General features: G+C 45.7%; 1 protein-coding gene and 1 pseudogene across 3 annotated transcripts in view; one reads left to right on the top strand and one right to left on the bottom strand.

Moving 5' to 3' along the window:
• Nucleotides 1–20,674, bottom strand: part of CALN1 (calneuron 1) — a 634,846-nt gene that overhangs the window by 154,225 nt on the left and 459,947 nt on the right. The window lies entirely within an intron of this gene.
• On the top strand, nucleotides 11,284–11,495 carry LOC109027840 (small ribosomal subunit protein eS28-like; annotated as a pseudogene).

Raw genomic sequence — 20,674 nt, forward strand, 5'->3', positions numbered from 1 at the left:
TCTGCAAACTTTTTTTTTCTGGCAAAGCGACAGATTACAAATATTTAGGCTTTGTGTGCCAGAAGGAAAAATCAAGGAAACTGTGGAGGTACTTAATAAGAGAGAAAACAAATTTCCAAAAATACCTGTATTAATGAAATTAACAAATAACAATAGAGGTTTTTCTTTTTGAAATGTGGGTACATGAATAAGAAAAATTGAATTCTTTTTTTAGAGGGGATAACATTTTGCTTAATTGGGATTTAAAGTTAGTTCTTCCTATCATCAAATTGGTAGCATATGTTCATCTGTGAAAACCATTCTCTTTTTTTTTGTTTGAGATGGAGTCTCACTCTGTCACCCAGGCTAGAGTGCAGTGGAGTGATCTCGGCTCACTGCAACCTCCGTCTCCTGGCTTCAAGTGATTCTCTTTGCCTCAGTCTCTGGAGTAGCTGGGATTACAGGCATGTGCCACAACACCCAGTTAATTTTTGTATTTTTAGTAGAGACGGGGTTTCACCACGTTGCCCAGGCTGTTCTTGAACTCCTGAGCTCAAGTGATCCGCCTACTTTGGCCTCCCAAAGTGCTGGAATTACAAGCGTGAGCCACTGCGCCCAGCTGAAAACCATGGTTTTCTTGGGCCCTACGAAAACAGGTAGTGAGTTAGATTTGGCTGATGGACTGTAATTTCACGACATGGTAGTAGGTCAGTAGTTCTAACCCTTTCTTTCAAAGCCGTTGCTACTGAGGGATACAGTTCAATCCCAGTCATAATTGTGGATGGTTAGACAGGGATTCTCTTTGAGGAGGGTGATGACGGGAGGCTTACGGTGGCAGGAATTACAGATTATCTTAATCAATAATCATTCTTCTGATTTGTCTTCCCAAAGTGTAGAGGAGCCCAAAACTCATTTCTTAGACTTCTTTGCAGCAAGGGGTCTGCCAGCCTAGCACACTTTACATTAAACCTTGATTTGGAAGTGAGACACATGAGCAGAGAATCAGGGCAGTTGGCATGCAGTTTGCCAGTGTGAATGATGACACTGCTGGTGTGATTCTGGAACTGGCAATTAAGGTGGTAGCTTCTGGATTCAGCAAACGGCTCACTGAATCACCAGCTTTTCTGTTGTGCCACCGGAGGTAGCCGCCTTGGAGTCCCAGGTTGTCAGTGTGCTTTGGAGAGTGGCTCTGGGAAACGAAGACTTTCCAACAATGCTGTGACCCAAGACCCCTAATAAATGTTTTATTTATTTATTTCATTTCTCTGTCACCCAGGCTGGAGTACAGTGGCATGATCATAGCTCACTGCAACCCCCAACTCTTGTGCTGAAGCGATCTTCCCACCTCAACCTCCTGAGTAGCTGGGACTACAGGCACACACCACCATGCCCAGCTATTTTTCATAGAGATGAGGTCTCACTATGTTGTCTAGGCTGGACTTGAACTCCTGGTCTGAAGTGATCCTCCTGCCTCGGCCTCCCAAAGTGCTGTGGTTACAAGCATGACCTATCGTGCCTGGTGGTAAAATGTTTTAAACTATCTTAACTTGAATCTTTTGTCTACAACCTGACTATAAGAAGTATATGTGCCGGGCAGGGTGGCTCACGCCTGTAATCCCAGCACTTTCGGAGGCCGAGGCGGGCGGATCACAACGTCAGGAGATCGAGACCATCCTGGCTAACACGGTGAAACCCCGTCTCTACTAAAAATACAAAAAAAAAAATTAGCCGGGCGTGGTGGCGGGCGCCTGTAGTCCAGCTACTTGGGAGGCTGAGGCAGGAGAATGGCATGAACCCGGGAGGCGGAGCTTACAGTGAGCCGAGATCGCATCACTGAACTCCAGCCTGGGTGACAGAGCGAGACCCCGTCTCAAAAAAAAAAAAAAAAAAAGAAGTGTATGTTAGAATCTAGGGAGGTATGGGAAGATTTTTATTCTGATACGCTTCTCCCCATCCATAATCACTACTTTTGACAATTCCAGATAGTGCGCATGTCACATTGATGTAGGAGTTAAGAAGAAACTACTTAGGCAGCTAGTGAGGGTACAGCAGTCCTTGGTAAGGTTTCCCTTTTTAACGAAAAGCAGCCCCCAAATCATATTCTACCAAAGAGCAGCCTGCAAAATCGAGCTACAGACATAGACATGCAAGCTAGAAGCCTGCACGGGTGAATGCCATCAAGAAAAAAGCTACCTGGGACTAGGCATGTCCAAAATGGTGGCCCCATCTTCCCTCCTCTTTGCCAGCCGTGTGTACAGTAAGAAGACAAGATGGCGCCAGTCAATTGGGAAACCCATTTGCATAATAAGAGTAGGGTGAGGTGGCCAGGCTTCCCGGCATGGTATGTAAATGTCACACCTGATGGAACCAATCTGTGGGTCCTACATAAATAAGACACTGCCTCCTCAAGCCTGCTTATAAAATCTGGTGAACTCCGCCGCCGGCTGGTCTTTCCTTTCGGAAGCCCCTCTCACTAGAGAGGGAGCTGTTCTCCTTTCTCTTTCTTTTGCCTATTAAACCTCCGCTCCTAAACTCCTCATGTGTGTCCATGTCCTAAATTTTCTTGGCGCAAGATGACGAGCCCTGGGTATTTACCCTAGACAACCACACCGCTTCAACATCGTGAAAGAAATTGTTGCTTTGCTTAACAGTCATCAAGTCACAATTTTGTGTGGGCAGGCACTTTGTCTTACTCACCTCTGAATCCTTGGTGCCAGGCAATCAGTAGAAGCTTCACAAAATGTGCATTTCTAGGTTTTTATGTTCTAGAATTAATTCTCTATATAAATCTTAGCTTATCTCCCAGTGAGAATGTAAGTTATTTTATGCAGAGAGACTTTAACATAAGGTATTGTAAGTCACACGGTCCTGCCGTGCTAGGTTCGGAGCAGTATTGATAATTATTGGCCTTAGTAGGGTCAAGGGATTATCAACACCAGGGCCAGGCAGGTGACGTAAGTGAGTGACATGGGATGACCGCAACACAAAAGGGGTGGCAAAGATCAAGGAAACCTCAAATGTATGTACGTGCAAAGGAAGCAGCTTCAGTCGGGGGCTGCCATATGGGAATGTAGGTTCACTCTTTACAGAACAGCCAATCTGAGTTTTTGCATTGAATCTCCCTATTTGAAAATGCTGATATCCATTTTTTTTAAATGTGACTTATATTTGCCAGACAAAAGAGGGCTGCAGGCTGGAACTGGCTCATGCAACTTCTAGCTAAAATAGTTCTCCCGACACCTCAAAAGATTGTGAATTCTCAAAGAAAGATAATATTCAATGAGAATTGTTCTTTCTTACATCCCATATCTGAAGGTGTTCTGTTAAGTGGAATAGAGAAAACTGTGGAAGATTGTTAGTACTTATGGGATGTGTGAAGTCACTGGTATAGTCACTGATTATCTTAGTCTATTTTGCATTGTATAAGGAATACCTGAGGCTGGGTAATTTATAAAGAAAAGAGGTTTACTTGGCTCATGGTTCTGCAGGACGTACAAGCATGGTGCCTGTATCTACTTGGCTTCTGGTGAGACCTCAGGAAGCTTTTACTCATGGTAGAAGGCAAAGGGGGAACAGGTGTGCCACGTGACAAGAAAGGGAGCAAGAGAGATGCCAGGCTCTTTTTAAGCAACCAGCTCTTGAATGAACTAACAGAATGAGAACTCACTCATTACCATGGGGAGGGCACCAAGCCATTCATGAGGGATCTGTCCCTATGACCCAAACACCTCCCACCAGGCCCCACCTCCAACACTGAGGGTTGTAATAGTCTGTTCTCATGTTGCTAATAAAGACATACCCAAGGCTGGGTAATTTATAAAGAAAAAGATGTTTAATGGACTCCCAGTTCCACATGGCTGGGGAGACCACGCAATCATGGTGGAAGGCAAGGAGGAGCAAGTCACATCTTACATGGTGGCAGAGAAGAGAGAGAACTTGTGCAGGAGAACTCCTGTTTATAAAACCATCAGATCTTGTGGCACTTATTCACTAACACGAGAACAGCACAGTAAAGACCCACCCCCATGATTCAATTACCTTCCGCCAGGTCCCTCCCACAACACATGGAAATTATGGGAGCTATAATTCAAGATGAGATTTGGGTGGGCAAACAGCCAAACCATATCAGGGTCACCTTTCCATATGAGATTTGGAGGGGACACATATCCAAACTGTAGCACTGGTGTAGATGTTGTTGTCTCAGGATCTAGAGTAGATGAAAAAGCTTGAGGGGTCCAGGCCAAGGCAATGATGAGGCTTTACTGAAGACGAACTAGACAGAAGGCTGCTAACATTGGTGTGAATCTGGCAAAGGAGTTGTTTCAGCTGTTCCCAGAGCAGAGAGCAAGCAGGGTGCAGGATAGCAGTGGGTTAAACAAGTGAAAGAGGGAAAAAGTGCTTCTGGCCCTAGGAAGGAAAAAATGGGAGGTCTTTCTGCCAGGAATGAGACTGTCTGCAGAGTGAATTAGCAGTGGTAGATGGATTCATTAAAAGGCATCCCTCTAGGCCAGGCGCGGTGTTTCAATCCCAGCACTTTGGGAGGCCGAGGCGGGTGGATCACCTGAGGTCAGGAGTTCGAGACCAGGCTGGCCAACATGGTGAAACCCTGTCTCTACTAAAAATACCAAATTAGCTAGGCATGGTTGGCACATGCCTGTAATTCCAGCTATTCTGGAGGCTGAGGCAGGAGAATCGCTTGAACCCGGGAGGAGAAGTTGCGGTGAGCGGAGATCGCACCCTTGCACTCCGCCTGGGCAACAAGAGTGAAACTCTGTCTCAAAAAACAGAAACAAAAAACAAAAAACACCCCTCCTCCTGTACTGCCAGGGCACTGCTTTCCATTTTCGATCTTTCAGCTGTGAGTGAAATGAAGACACCCATCTGCCCAATGGTAGTTGAGGTTGCAGGATGCTTGACCACAAAATGCAATCTACAGGTTACATGTACCTTCTGCAGCTTTTGCTTTTAGCTAAAGCTTTTTCTGTAACCTCATTTTGGCAGTGCAGGCAAGGAGGGAGTGTTGACCTGTCAGTGTAGTAGAGACTCCCAGGTGTGCTGGGTGAAGTTGTACAGAGCATTTGGGATGTTCTTAAAATAATACCCTGGAAGTTCTTCTCTGCGTGACCAGAAGCCATGTCAGAACTCTAATGGCATCACCTGCTGAGTTAGAAAAAAGTTTCCAGAAACCACAAGTTTGATTTCATAATAAACAGCTTCTCAGGGCCTCTTCGGCATGGCTACATAAATCTGACTGCTTAAAAATAGATGAGTGGACTGGGCGCGGTGGCTCACGCCTGCAATCCCAGCACTTTGGGAGGCTGAGACGGGTGGATCACGAGGTCAGGAGATTGAGACCATGCTGGCTAACAAGGTGAAACCCCATCTCTACTAAAAATACAAAAAATTAGCTGGGTGTAGTGGCAGGCGCCTGGGCGACTGAGCGAGACTCCGTCTCAAAAAAAAAAAAAAAATAGATGAGCGTAGAGCCTTGCTTCACTCCTCTGGCATTGTACACCAAGCTGGAAGGGCCACTGATGATACTGGAACCATCTTCTAGGCCCCTGGGAAATTCTGGGGGAGGTCAACACGGACACTGAGCTCTAGGGCGTGAAGATTCCATTTGTCTGGTATGGGGCTGCAGCAAAGGCTGGAAGGTGGGTATTTGGGTCTCATCTGCTGAACTGCCCTTGTTTCTAAGGTATTCTTCCCCAACCCCTGTTATCTACCCTCCTGAAAGCTTTTTTCAATTTGATCCCCACTTCCAAACTCCATTAGTGATATGGTCTGGCTCTGTGTCCCCACCCAAATCTCATCTTGAATTGTAGCTCCCGTAATTCCCATGTGTTATCGGAGAGCCTGGAGGAAGACAATTTGAACCATGGAGGCAGTTTCCCCCATACTGTTCTCGTGGTAGTGAGTAAGTCTCACGAGATCTGATGGTTTTATCAGGGGTTTCTGCTTTTGTATCTCCCTCATTTTCTCTTGCTGCCACCATATAAGAAGTGCCTTTCATCTCCAGCCATGATTCTGAGGCCTCCCCAGCCATGTGGAACTGTAAGTCCAATTAAACCTTTTTCTTCCCAGTCTCAGGTATGTCTGTATCCACAGCATGAAAATGGACTAATACAATTAGGCAGCTCTTTAAATATCTATCTTTCTAATCTATATATCACACGTAGGAAACCCTGTCTCTACTAAAAATACAAAAGTAGCTGGGCATGGTGGTGCATGCCTGTAATCCCAGCTCCTTGGGAGGCTGAGACAGGGGAATTGCTTGAACTCGGGAGACAGAGGTTGCAGTGAGCTGAGATCGTACCATTGCACTCCAGCCTGGGCAACAAGAGTGAAACTTTGTCTCAAAACAAAACACCACCAAAAAAACCCCATACATATTTATATGTGTGTATCTACATATATACACACATATAAATATGTATATATGCATTTACATATACAGACACATATAAATAGGTATGTATATGTATATACATGTAATATATATATATATAAATGTATAATTTCACGTGTATATATGCAGGTATATATGTATAAAACTTTCCCTGTGGACCAGACGGGAGTCCGGTGGTGCAGTCATAGCTCACTGAAGCCTCACATTCCTAGGCTCAAGGGATCCTCCCACCTCAGCCTCTTAAGCTGTTAGGGCTACAAGTGTCTACCATTACATCCAGCTAATTTTAAAATGTTTTTGTAAAGACAGGGTCTCGCTGTGTTGCCAGGCTGACCTCAAACTCCTGGGCTCAAACAATCCTCCCACCTCAGCCTCCCAAACTGATGGGATTACAGGCATGAGCCACTGCGCCTGCCAACTCTTTAAATATTTGAAGGCTGTAGTCATACCTTCTTCCTACCTGGTCTGCTTTAAGGGGGGGGGGGGGGGAAGCCATCTATGTTCCATCACCCAGCAGCACCCAAGTGAAATGCAGCCTGCGCTTTCACCAATCTGACTGACCTTTTTCAGAACCACATCATTTTTATCTCTGTCACTATTTATTCAACACAGATTTATGCAGCACTCAGGGAGGTCCTTTGGGAGGGTTAGGGAAAGACTGACGTTTTACGCAACATCTGGGTTGGGGCTTGTAGAAAGAGAAAGAGTTTACCAGACAAAGAATGGGTAATGTCCCCAAGAGTATCAGAGAGATTCGCACAGAGCTAATCAGGAAATATCATACAGATGGGGGCTACATTCTTCCCTGGGGTGAAACTTTCATTCCATAGCCATCATTTCCAGATGGGGACACATAGCTGTGCCTACCCTGCCCAGAAAGACAGTGAGAAAGTTGTGATACAATGACGACAGAGACTTTTTTTTGCTTATTTGGTGCTCTATCCCCAGTGACTGAAATCATACCTGGAACACAGAAGGTGCTCAAAAAACATTGGGTAAATAAATCAACAAATGAATAAAGTGAAGTCAGTAGGAAGATCAGGGAAAGGTCAGTTAATGGGGCTTCCAAGAGATTCCCATAAAGGACATTATAGCCATAATGTGTGTCTGAGAGTGGGGCGGGGGAAAGAAGAACTGAGGGGAGCATTATAAAAATGTACACAGGGCCAGGCACGGTGGCTCATGCTTGTAATCCCAGTACTCTGGGAGGCCGAGGCGGGCAGATCACGAGATCAGGAGTTCGAGACCAGCCTGACCAACATGGTGAAACCCCGTCTCTACTAAAAATACAAAAATTAGCTGGGCGTGGTGGCGGGCACCTATAATCCCAGCTACTTGGGAGCCTGAGGCAGGAGAATCACTTGAAACTGGAAGGCAGAGGTTGCAGTGAGCCGAGATGGCGCCACTCCAGCCTGGGCGATAGAACGAAACTCTGTCTCAAAAAAACAAACAAATGAACAAAAAACCATACACAGACCCCACAGACTCACTGAGAACAGAGAGTGCCATGGTGGGATAGCAGGAGGGGGCCATGAGGCTTGCAAGAGCAGGAGACGGACAAACATCTGCAATAAATCAATGCTTGTCAATGCTTTCATCATCAATTCAATGCATTCAGTCATCAGGATGATTGAATGATTGAATGAATGAATGAATGAATCCAAAATGGAATGCTGGAAGAAAACAAGACACAAGGAAACCAAAGCTTTTCAGCAATGTTCTAATAAAAGAATAAGAGGGCAGACTAAAGACAGCATGCATTTTAAGCTTCTTGCAACACAAAGGATAGGCAAGGGAAAATCAGGTCAGGAATTAGGAATACTAGGTCATATCTTTTGTGATACTGGATACTACTTATTCCGTGTTTAACATGTGCCAAAGTACAGCAGTGACCACAGTCTCAATACACTTAATGTGTATGGATGTGGTCAGGCGTGGTGGCTCATGCCTGTAATCCCAGCAGTTTGGGAGGCTGAGGTGGATGGGTCACTTGATACTAGGAGTTCCAGACCAGCCTGGGCAACATGGTGAAACCCCACCTCTACTAAAAATACCAAAAAAAAAAAAAAAAAAGTTGGCCAGGCATGGTGGCAGGCACCTGTAATCACAGCTACTTGGGAGGCTGAGGCAGGAGAATCACTTGAACCTGGGAGGCAGAGGTTGCAGCAAGCTGAGATCGTGCCATTGCACTTCAGCCTGGGTTATAGAGCAAGACGCTGTCTCAAAAAAAAAAAAAAGTTTATGGATGGTAGTTATGATCATCCTCTCCACCCCACATTCCCTAGACAACAAAATGAGGCAAGAAACAAAGGTAATTTGTCTGAATACACTGCTCGGAAGTGGTGGAGCTGGGATTGGGATTCACACTGTGATCTGAGACATCTCCTTATATCAACTAAGACAGACCCTAACATTAAGGACACAAAGGATACCTAGGGGTAGAGGTCAGGGCCTGGCTAGCATGGCACATTTCTAAATTCCTCAGGCTACTAGGAATTTCTTGCCAAACTCTTGCCAAACTCCCTAACAATGGGAGCTACCAGGGATGTTATCAGCTGATTTACAACCCAGACCATGTCAACTCCAATGGACAGAGGATACGCCTTACAAACAACATAAGCAACTGCGGACCTTAAGCCAGTTTCAGCCAGCTTATAGAGGCTGCACAAAAACTGTGTATCCTCCTAAACCTTTGCTGTTGTTGTTGTTTTGCAGTTTTCCCTCTCTTCAAGGGTATATCCCTTCAAGGGTCTCAACTGGAAACCTGGATGTTTACCAGGGTTCCTCCCTTTTTCCAGGCTCTGATCTCCACTTTTTTTCTCCTCAGCACTGTGAGACTGACAAAAATCTCTGATTAATTTTTTATGCTTTGAGCACCTAGAAACAAAGATGTATTGAACTTGTATTTTATAGTTTATGAGTTGGTGAATGCCTTGAGGTGAAATTTCATGCAATCTATTCTTCTGGGATGGAGCCCTTCAAGTTCAGGCTGACTTACTAGCCGTTAACCTCAATCCTGTAGACTCATCCCAGTGAGTACCATGATCTCAGTGCCACTGCTTTCTCTTCTACCTTTAAACTTGTTTTAGCAAATTTCCTGAGAGTAGAATGCTGTGGAAAACATCCGGCTTACATCAATGCACTCTTCTCTCTGACTTTTTGAACCCTCAAGTCTTATTTGTCTTGTTTACTTTCCAATACCATGAAACAGCTGTTTTGTTGCTTGCTATTCAGTTTTTACAGTTCTATTTTTTTTTTTTCCAGAGGGGGCCTCAATCTGTCACCCAGGCCGGGGTGGTGTAGTGGCATGATCTCAGCTCACTGCAACCTCCACCTCCAGGGCTCAAGCAATCCTCCCACCTCAGCCTCCCGAGTAGCTGAAACCACAGACACGGACCACCACGTCCAGCTAATTTTTTGTAATTTTGGTAGAGGCAGGATTTTGCCATGGTGCCCAGGCTGATCTCAAACTCCTGAGCTAGGCAATCCACCCGCTTCAGCCTCCCAAAGTGCTGAGATTACAGGCATGAGCCACTGAACCCAGCCTATAGTTCTTTGTTATAGAAGCTTAGTTTTATACAAATTACTCCACTATATCCAGTCGATGTCTAAGGAAATTATTTTCCAAACAAGACTCCAAGGTTTAATAAAAGCCCCCCAAAATCAGTGGATATAATTATATCAATATTTAGAATTTCTGGCCAGGCATGGTGGCTTGCGACTGTAATCCCAGCACTTTGGGAGGCCAAGGTGGGCGGATCACCTGAGGTCAAGAGCTCAAAACCAGCCTGGCCAACATGGTGAAAACCTATCTCTACTAAAAAAATACAAAAATTAGCTGGGTGTGGTGGCAGGTGCCTGTAATCCCAGCTACTTGGGAGGCTGAGGCAGGGAGAATTGCTTGAACCCGGGAGGCAGAGGTTGCAGTGAGCCTGGATCACACCACTCCACTCCAGCCTGGGCGACAGAGTGAGACTGCATCTCAAAAAAAAAAAAAAAAAAAAAAAAAGAATTTCTGTTCAATAAGGACACCATAAATGAAGTTAACTGATGGGGGGAAGACTGAGAGGCAATATTTGAAGCCTCTAAAATTGATAGTACCTAGATAACAAGACAGCAGACCCAGTATAAAAAATGAACAAAATACATGAATAAGAAATTCACAGAAAGGTAAACCCAACAGCCTCCAAGTTTATGAAGAGAGGTTCAATTTCATTCGTGCTTAGAGAAATGCAAATGAAAAACAACAATGGTATATACTTGACAACCATCAAATTGGTAAAAATTATAAAGTCAGATAAATGTTCATGAGAAATTAGAGAAAAAAGAATCTTTTGTGCTGCTGGGAAGAGGGTTAGTTAGCATCATCATGCCAGAAATCAATCTAACAGGCAGTGTGTACTTTATATGCCAGCAATCCCATTCCAAATGATATATTCTAGAAAAATTCACACAGGTATGTAAGGGGCCATGAGTGAGAATGTTTATTAGAATGTTTGGGGATTAGGGATTGGGAGACATTCTGACTGCCCCTCGTTAGGGACATAAAAAAGTCAACTGGGCCGGGCCCAGTGGCTCACGCCTGTAATCCCAGCACTTTGGGAGGCTGAGGTAGGCAGATCATCTGAGGTCAGGAGTTCCAGACCAGCCTCGCCAACATAGTGAAACCCTAACTCTACTAAAAATACAAAAAGTAGCCGGGCGTGGTGGTGCACACCTGTAGTCCCAGCTACTCGGAGGCTGAGGCAGAAGAATTGCTTGAACCCATGAGGCCAAGGTTGCAGTGAGCCCAGATCACATCTTTGCACTCCAGCCTGGGAGACAGAGCAAGTCTCTGTCTCAAAAACAAAAAACAAAACAGTCAACTGACTCTGCCAGACCGCCACGCCACCGTCATGGACACCAGCCATGTGCAGCCTATCAAGCTGGCCAGGGTCACCAAAGTCCTGGGCAGGACCGGCTCTCAGGGACACTGCACACGCAGGCACACGTGGAATTTATGGACAACACGAGCTGCTCCAGCATCTGCAATGTAAAAGGCCCCGTGTGTGAGGGGGACATGCTCACCCTGTTGGAGTCAGAGTGAGAGGCCTGGAAGTTGCGCTGAGCTTGGCTGCTCACTGGGTCTTGGATGTGGGGTTCGACCACTTGGCTGGTGGGAATGGGGTGCCACGATCTTCTCCTTTATTTTTTGCCCACCACACGGGAATTGAGATGCGCCTTTAAAGCATTTGTGCTTCAAATTAAAAAGAGTAAGCTGAGATGGATGGATGTGATGGAATGCTCTGTGGCAATCCATCAACTAGTGATATCTTTAGCAGGTGATTAGATCTTAAAAGCATAATGTAGAATGAAGAAAGTATGATATAGAAGGATATCTGTAGTATGAAAGGAAAATATCTTGGGCCCCCGATATCACTAAGGAAAATTAAAGGAAAACTGCTTAGGGCAAACCTGCCTCCCATTCTATTCAAAGTCACCCCTCTCTGCCCACTGAGATAGACGCATATCTGATTTGCCTCCTTTGGAAGGGCTAACCAGAAACTCAAAAGAATGTAACTGTTTGTGTATCACTTGTCTGTGACCTGGAATCCCTTCCCCCGTTCCAATCTTCCGCCTTTGATTCAAGTTGTCCCACCCTTCCAGACTGAACGATGTACTTCTTACATACATTGATTGATGTCTCATGTCTCCCTAAATGGATAAAAGCAAGCTATGCCCCAACCACCTCGGGCACATGTTGCCAGGACCTCCTGAGGCTGTGTCATGGGTGCATCCTCAACCTTGGCAAAATAAACTTTCTAAATTAACTGAGACCTGTCTCACATTTTCTGGTTTCACAGTAGTTGCACAATAACATTCAAATACATTTTAAAACACACACACGAAACAACACAGTATATTTCAAAATATAGAGTAGATACAGTACTGCAGAGTGATAGAGCTCAGGTTTTATGTAGCCTGGATTCGAGTCCTCACGCTGCCATATGCTAAATGCATGATCTTGGGAAAATTACTTCACGTATCCATGCCTCTGTTTCCTCTTCTGTTAAATGGGAACAACAAAAGAATTTTCCTTTTTTTGAGACAGGATCTCACTCTGTCACCCAGGCTGGAGCATAGTGGCACGATATCAGCTCATGGCAACCTCTGCCTCTGGGGTTCAAGTGATTCTCATGCCTCAGCCTCCCGAGTAGCTGAGACTACAGGCATGTGTTATCACATGGGCTAATTTCTTTATTTTTAATAGAGATGGGGCTTCACCACGTTGGCCAGGTTGGTCTCGAACTCATGAACTCAGGTCATCCACCCATCTCGGACTCCCAAAGTGTTGGAATTACAGGAGTGAGCCACCAGGCCAGGCCAAAACAATGTTTCTCATAGTGCTGTTGGGAGGATGAAAGAAGATAACGTGTATAAAAGTGCTTGGAACAGGACCTTGGAAAATTAAATTGGAGTCGGCAATAATATTTATTTTCAAAGACATCTATGTATAGGCAGGATGAAAATGGGGAGTGAGCATGGAGATAAAGAAAAAAATAATAAAATAACCCAACAGGGTGTCTTTCATGGGCTTATGGTAAGGGTGTGCCCTGAATTGACAGGAATAATGAACTCAAGTTTTAGAACCTGACATTCCCCAAATCTGCAAGAGTTAAGCCTAAAACAAACAGACCAAAGCCCCAGGTTATGAATCTAGTCACTGTTGAGCAGTGAGCTTTCGCCATCTTCCTTCTGAGAAGGAGCTCAGTGGTTATATGATGTTTTTGTAGTGTTAAACAATGCTGCTAGGCCGGGTGCAGTGGCTCAAGCCTGTAATCCGAGCACTTTGGGAGGCCGAGGTAGGCAGATCACTTGAGCCCAGGAGTTCAAGATCAACCTGGGCAACATAGTGGGACCCCATCTCTATTTTAAAAAATAAAAAATAAGAAAACAATGGCTGGGGGTGGTGGCTCACACCTGTAATCCCAGCACTTTGGAAGGCCGAGGTGGGTGGATCATCTGAGGTCAGAGGTTTGAAACCAACCTGGTCAACATGGTGAAACCCTGTCTTTACTAAAAATGCAAAATTAGCCAGGCATGGTGGCACATGCCTGTAATCCCAGCTACTTGGGAGGCTAAGGCAGGAGAATCGCTTGAACCTGGGAGGCAGAGGTTGCAGTGAGCTGAAATCGTGCCATTGCACTCCAGCCTGGGCAATAAGAGTAAAACTCCATCCCCCCAAAAAAAAAAAAGAAAGAAAACATTTCTGAATTTATGTGATAATTTACCTGTTGTGTCTAAGCTGTTCTTTAAAAAACTAATTGCTATCAAAATGCTTAATAAGTCAATTACTAATTATAAATCAGTGAATTAATACATCCCAAGTCAAAAATCTGTTATGTTTACAAACAATTGCTACCCTCTGTCTAATCTTTGAATTTGTGCTCATGAAGAAATTGGCTACCTATGTGGTACCAGTCTCCCAGCATCCTTGAAGAAGAGTTAGGAGGCAGGAGAAAACACATGTACGTCTTTCCCTAGAGGTGACTACACTGAAATCTAGCTAAGCGATATAGTTTGGATGTTTGTACCCTCCAAATCTCATTTTGAAATGTGATCCCCAATACTGGAAGTGGGGTCTGGTGGGAGGGGCATGGGTCATAGGGGCGGATCCCTCATGAATGTCTTGAGGCCCTCCCCACAGTAATAAGTAGGTTCTCACTCTATTAGCTCAAAGGAGAGATGGCTGTTTAAAAGAGCATGGCATCTCTTGCTTTCTCTCTCACCATCTGATGTACCTGCTCCCCCTTCCCTTCCACCATGAATAAAAGCTTCCCAAGGCCTCACCAGAAGCCAATCAGATGTGGGTGCCATGATTCTTGTACAGCCTGCAGGAACCAGGGGCCAAGTAAACCTCTTTTCTTTCTAAATGACCCAGTTTTGGGTATTCCTTTATAGCAACACAAAATGGGCTAAGACATTAAGTCAACAAGATACACAAAATAACACAGTTAAGTACCAACACAAGGCACAACCCAATGAGAATGAAATAGGCATTACAGAGTGCCAGTGCTCGAGAGCAGGGCTCCCCAACGCCCGGGCTGTGGACCAGCACCAGTCTGTGGCCTGTTAGGAACCAGGCTACACAGCAGGAGGTGAGTGGCAGGTGAGCAAGCATTGCTGCCTGAACTCCACCTCCTGTCAGATCAGCAGCAGCATCAGACTCTCATAGGTGCTCAAATCCTATTGTAAACTGCGCACGCGAGGGATCTAGATTGTGCACTCCTTGTGAGAATCTAATGCCTGATGATCTGTCACTGTCTCCCATCACCCCCAGATGAGATCGTCTAGCTGCAGGAAAACAGGCTCAGGGCTTCCACTGATTCTACATGATGTGTAATTACACGTTGTGTAATTATTTCATTATATATTACAATGTAATAATAATAGAAATAAAGTACATAATAAATGTAATGTGGTTGCATTATCTGAAAACCATCCTTCCTCACCGGTCTGTGGAAAAATTGTCTTCCACAAAACAGGTCCCTGGTGCCAAAAAGGTTGGGGACCGCTGCTCCAGAGTTCAGAGAAGTTAGGGCAGAGACAACCTGGGCAGGCTTCCGAAGGACTTCCCCATGAACGGAATTCTGCTCAGCAGAGGCATGGGGTGAGGGCCACTTTAGGGATTGCATATGGTGGAAGCTCAAATGCAGACTTTGTCGATTAGCTAGGCAATTCAAGTTCCAAAAGGATTTTTGGAAATTGTGGATCTTAGGGAAATGGTAGATGTTGGGCTCATTTTGTTTTAATTAGCTGAAGAACATAACAAGAAAAAAAGTTTCTCCAAAGAAGGGAAATCAGAATATCTTCATACATTTCTATTTTTGTCTGTTTCCCAAGACCTTGAGTAAAAAAATCTAATTCTTATAGAAATAGTGACAATGATAATGGTAGCCTAAATTTATGTTGCCTTACATCTAGTGGGTTCCATTTTTTTTTTTTTTTTTTGAGACAGGGTCTTGCTCTGTCACCCAGAGTGGAGTGCAGTGGTGCAATCATAGCTCACTGCAGCCTTGACCTCCGGGGCTCAAGTGATCCTCCTGCCTCAGCCTCTCGAGTAGCTAGGACTACAGGTGCACGCCAACAGACTCAGCTAATTTCTTTTTAATAGACAAAGTCTTGCTGTATTGCCTAGGCCGGTCTTGAACTCCTGGGCTCAAGCAATCCTCCTGCGTCTGCCTCTGAAAATGCTCGGATTACAGGTGTGAGCCACCATGCCTAGACAGCCAACAACGTTGCATACACATACATCATTTTCCCACATCTGTCATGAGGCAAGCATGACAAGGCCTTTTTTCCTCCTTGAGATGGAAAATAAACTGTAAGGCATTGGATGGTACCTGACATGGTCTAGAATCAGGATTTCCTGACTTTGAATTCGGTGCCGTGAGTGATGGCAAGGAAACTGCTGTTTTTCAGTCACCTGAAACTTTAGGTGAGTTGCTGTGTTGCCCAGGCTTCTCATGAACTCCTGGGCTCAAGCAATCTTCCTACCTTGACCCAAAGCACTGGGATTATAGGCATGAACCACCATGCAGAAGCCACGTTTGGTGGGAGTTGTGTTTTTTGTTGTTGTTGTTGTTTGTTTGTTTTTTTGAGACACAGTCTCGCTCTGCCACCTAGGCTGGAGTGCAGTGGCATGATTTCAGCTCACTGCAACCTCTGACTCCCAGGTTCAAGCCATTCTCGTGCCACAGCCTCCCGAGTAGCTAGGATTACAGGCACCCACCACCACGCCTGGCTAATTTTTGTATTTTTAGTAGAGACGGGGTTTCATCATGTTGCCCAGGCTGGTCTCAAACTCCTGACCTCAGGCGATCTGCCCACCTCAGCCTCCCGAACTGCCGAGATTACAGGCTTGAGCCACTGCGCCCCGCCAGTGGGAGTTTTATGTACATTATCTCAGGCAATGCAACCACATCATGAACTAAGGCAATTTTACAGAAATGGACAGAGAATCAGAGGGCATCTTTCAGCTTGAGTTAAAATCCAGTACAATGAAGATATGATACTGATAGTGAGAATGAGATCAGACATGGAAGCCAGAGACTCTCTAGACACACCCTTTTCCTATGCTATGGTATGTCTTGAATTTCTGAAAATATCACTGGGCTTAAAAGTGAAGAAAATTATACTGGAGGTTTTTTCTTCTTCTAAAAATCTCCACATAAATGGGTCACCTTGAAATACTGTTCTCATAATGCAGTTACGATTTTAAAAAATTGCTGCCGGGCATGGAGGCTCACACCTGTAATCCCAGCACTTTGAGAGCCCCTGGCAGGTGGATCACCTGAGGTCAGGAGTTTGAGACCAGCCTGGCCAACATGGTGAAACCCCGCCTCTATTAAAAATACAAAACTAGCCGGTTGTGGTGGTGGGTGCCTATAATCCCAGCTACTCGGGAGGCTGAGGAAGGAGAATTACTTGAACCTGGGAGGCAGAGGTTGCAGTGAGCTGGTTGCACTGCACTCTAGCTTGGGCGACAGAGGAAGACTCCGTCTCAAAAAAAGAAAAGAAAAGAAACATGTGGACATGCTTTTTTCTTCTCTTTTCCAGGGAGGTAGGTATGTAGGAAGATCCATAGAGGGGCAGTGCATTTTTGGGGGACTGATGCCCAGATTTTGTTCAGGTGATAATTATCTGCCAGACTTCTCATCGAAAGGGCGATAGTGCATGTAAGGAAAAGGTACCTTGAGCCAGCACCCCTGAGGAAGATGTTTGTATTATGAGGACTCACAATCGGTCTGGGGTAGGTGTGGATGTCAGCAGAGAAGGAGCCGCACCGCCACAAGGACTCTGTTCTGAGTGGGGGGAAGAGGACCACATAGTCTCTTCCCTTGCCCAGGCAGCAAAGGTCCCTTTTTGATCAGCAAATCAAATCAGCAAATAAAAGCTGATTTGATGGGTCTTCCAAATGCTCAGTTTCTCTATTACTCCCATGACCCAAGGAAGCCACGGCTTTCTAAGAGAGAGTCATCATACATGTGACACTGAGCTCCATTAGAATTTAGTTTCAGGCCGGGCACGATTGGCTTATGCCTGTAATCCCAGCACTTTGGGAGGCTGAGGCGGGCAGATCACCTGAGGTCAGGAATTCCAGACCAGCCTGGCCAACATGGTGAGATCCCCGTCTCTACTAAAAATAAAAAATTAGCCAGGCATGGTGGTGCATTGCCTGTAATCCTAGCTACTTGGGAGGCTGAGGCATGAGAATCACTTGAACACAGGAGGTAGAGGTTGCAGTGAGCCAAGATCATGCCACTGCACTCCAGCCTGGGTGACAGAGAGAGACTCTGTCTCAAAGAAAAAAGAAAAAAAAAGAATTTGTTTTCAGCCAGGTGCAGTGGCTCATGCATGCAATCCCAATGTTTTTGGAGGCCAAGATGGGATGACTGCTTGAACCCAGGAGTTCCACACCAGCCTGGGCAACATAGTGAGACCCTGTCTTTACAAACAAATTTAAAAAATAGCCAGGCATGGTAGCATGTGCCTGTAGTCCCAGTTACTTGGGAGGCTAAGGTGGGAGGATCACTTGAGCCCAGGAGTTCCAGGCTGCAGTGAGCTGTGATGGCACCACTGCACTCCAGCCTGAGTCACACAGCAAGACTCTGTCTCTTAAAAAAAAAAAAAATTTGTTTTCCATGCTGCCAGTTTGTCACTATGACAGTGTGGTCTGGACTGAAGGACTGGCCATAAATATTGTGGACATTCAGAGGAAGGAAGCAAATCCCTGACAGGCTGTGAGGCAGGAGAATAGGGTTTGGAGACAGGGAACGTAAGGACTTCCTAGAGCTAAATCAAATGGAAACACTTCAGCTATGACAGGAACTATCCTCTCCATTTACAAAGGGTGTACGTCGAGTAAATGACTGTAACTTTACTTCATCTTCTTAATTTACATAAGGCGTATACCAAGTAACCAATGGAAACCTCGAGAGGGTTTTTTGTTTGTTTGTTTGAGATGGAGTCTCACTCTGTTGCCCAGACTGGAGTGCAGTGGTGTGAGCTCGGCTCACTGCAACCTCTCCCTGAGGTTCAAGCGATTCTCCTGCCTCAGCCTCCTGAGTAGCTGGGATTACAGGCATGCATCACTGTGCCTGGCTAATTTTTGTTTGTAGTAGAGATGGGGTTTCACCATGTTGGCCAGGCTGGTCTCGAACTCCTGACCTCAAGTGATTCACCCACCCCAGCCTCCCAAAGTGCTGAGCTTACAGGCATGAGCCACCAAACCCAGCCTTAGAGGGTATTTAAACCCCAAAAAATTCTGTAACAGGGCTCTCGAGCCCCTATGCCTGGGCCTGCTCCCAACCTGTGGAGTGTACTCTTTTTTTTTTTGAGATGGAGTCTCGCTTTGTCGCCCAGGCTGGAGTGCAGTGGCACGATCTTGGCTCACTGCAAGCTGCGCCTCCCGGGTTCACGCCATTCTCCCGCCTCAGCCTCCCGAGTAGCTGGGACTACAGGCGCCTGCTGACACGCCCGGCTAATTTTTTTGTATTTTTAGTAGAGACGGGGTTTCATCGTGTTAGCCAGGATGGTCTCAATCTCCTGACCTCGTGATCTGCCCGCCTCAGCCTCCCAAAGCGTCGGGATTACAGGTGTGAGCCACCGCGCCTGGCCACTTTGATTTTTAATAAATCTCTGCTTTTGTTGCTTCATTCCTTCCTTGCTTCATTTGTGCGTTTTGTCCAATTCTTTGTTCGAGATGCCAAGAACCTGGACACCCTCCCCTGGTAACACCTGGAGAGTGAGCCCCTTATGGGAGGAGAATTGCTCACAGTTGTTTTAGCCACAGCACAAGTATGGGCAGGGCGGAAAGGGGTCTTTCATGTAATCTATTCCAACTCCATCATTTTACAGGTGAGGAAACTGAGGCAGAGGGACTCATTCAAGGTCACCCATAGATACATGGAAGGGTTGAGAATAGGATCTAGGTCTCTGACAATCACTACCACACATTTTTGGATATTGCAGAGTACTTGCCAAAAAACCTAGGCATCATCTTTGATTCTGCGTCTTCCTTCAACACCCCATCCCTACGACCAATCCATCACCACGGTCCTCTTAAAGACTTGCAAGCATAGCCCGAATTGATCCTCTCCCCACCACTCTGGCCCAAATCAGCTCATACTGGGTTACTCCCTGACCCAGAGTAGTCAAGTCCTTCTTTTGTCCCTAACACCCCCGATCCACAGAGCCACCGGAGTCAGACTTTGAAACTGTAAATCCAGTCAGAACACACCTGTTTAAACTTAAAGCTGCTTCAGACCACACAGGGAATCACATCCAGACTCCTACCTGATCAGCCCTGCCCACTGCGCATCTGGTACCAGCCAGTCTCCCTCAGTCTGCTCCAGCCAGACTGGCTTTCGTAATGCTCTGGGAACATGCCAAGCTGCTCCCACCTTAGGACTCTGTATCTGTTGTTCCTTCTACACAGAATGCCATTCCCACAGTTCTTCATAAAGCCGGCTCCACCCTGTCATTCCTTTCCTAGCCATTTCACCCTCTCTGAGAAGCCTGCCCTAACCAGGCACTCCTGAATAGGTCCCTGTCTATCCACGTTTTATTTCTACCATAACATTTATCCATAAATGACATTTCCTTGTTTGTTCATTTATTGTCTGTCTCCCCCGTCTCTCTCATTCACGGCCAGTGCCTGAAACCTGCTGGGCACATAGTAGGCTCTTAGTAAATATCAGTTTAATTACTCAGTCAAAAGATGACAGCATAGCTGCCTCTAGGGCACAACACCCTTTTCTTTTTATATGGCATAAGGGACTTTGATCAAAGAGCTCTCTAGCACCATGTACTCTCCAGAAAACACTCAGTAAAGAAATGCTTTTACTTACAGTAAAGAATAGCAGAAACGGCCGGGCGCATGGCTCATGCCTGTAATCCCAGCACTTTGGGAGGCCGAGGCAGCTGCAGCACCTGAGGTCAGGAGTTCAAGACTAGCCTGGCCAACATGGTGAAACCCCGTCTCTACTAAAAATACAAAAATTAGCTGGGCATGATGGTGCGTGCCCGTAATCCCAGCTACTTGGGAGGCCGAGGCAAGAGAATCGCTTGAACCCAGGAGGCGGAGGTGGCAGTGAGTCAAGATCATGCCACTGCATTCCAGCCTGGGCAACAGAGCAGTACTCCATCTCAAAAACAAACAAAAACAAAACAACAACAACAACAAACGAATAACAGAAACAAGTTTTTCCAGCTTCTGCAAGAACTCAGTGAGGAGTCTGGTCT

The sequence above is a fragment of the Gorilla gorilla genome, chromosome 6 (genome assembly GCF_029281585.2).
Source record: "Gorilla gorilla gorilla isolate KB3781 chromosome 6, NHGRI_mGorGor1-v2.1_pri, whole genome shotgun sequence".
Taxonomy (NCBI): Eukaryota; Metazoa; Chordata; class Mammalia; order Primates; family Hominidae; genus Gorilla; species Gorilla gorilla.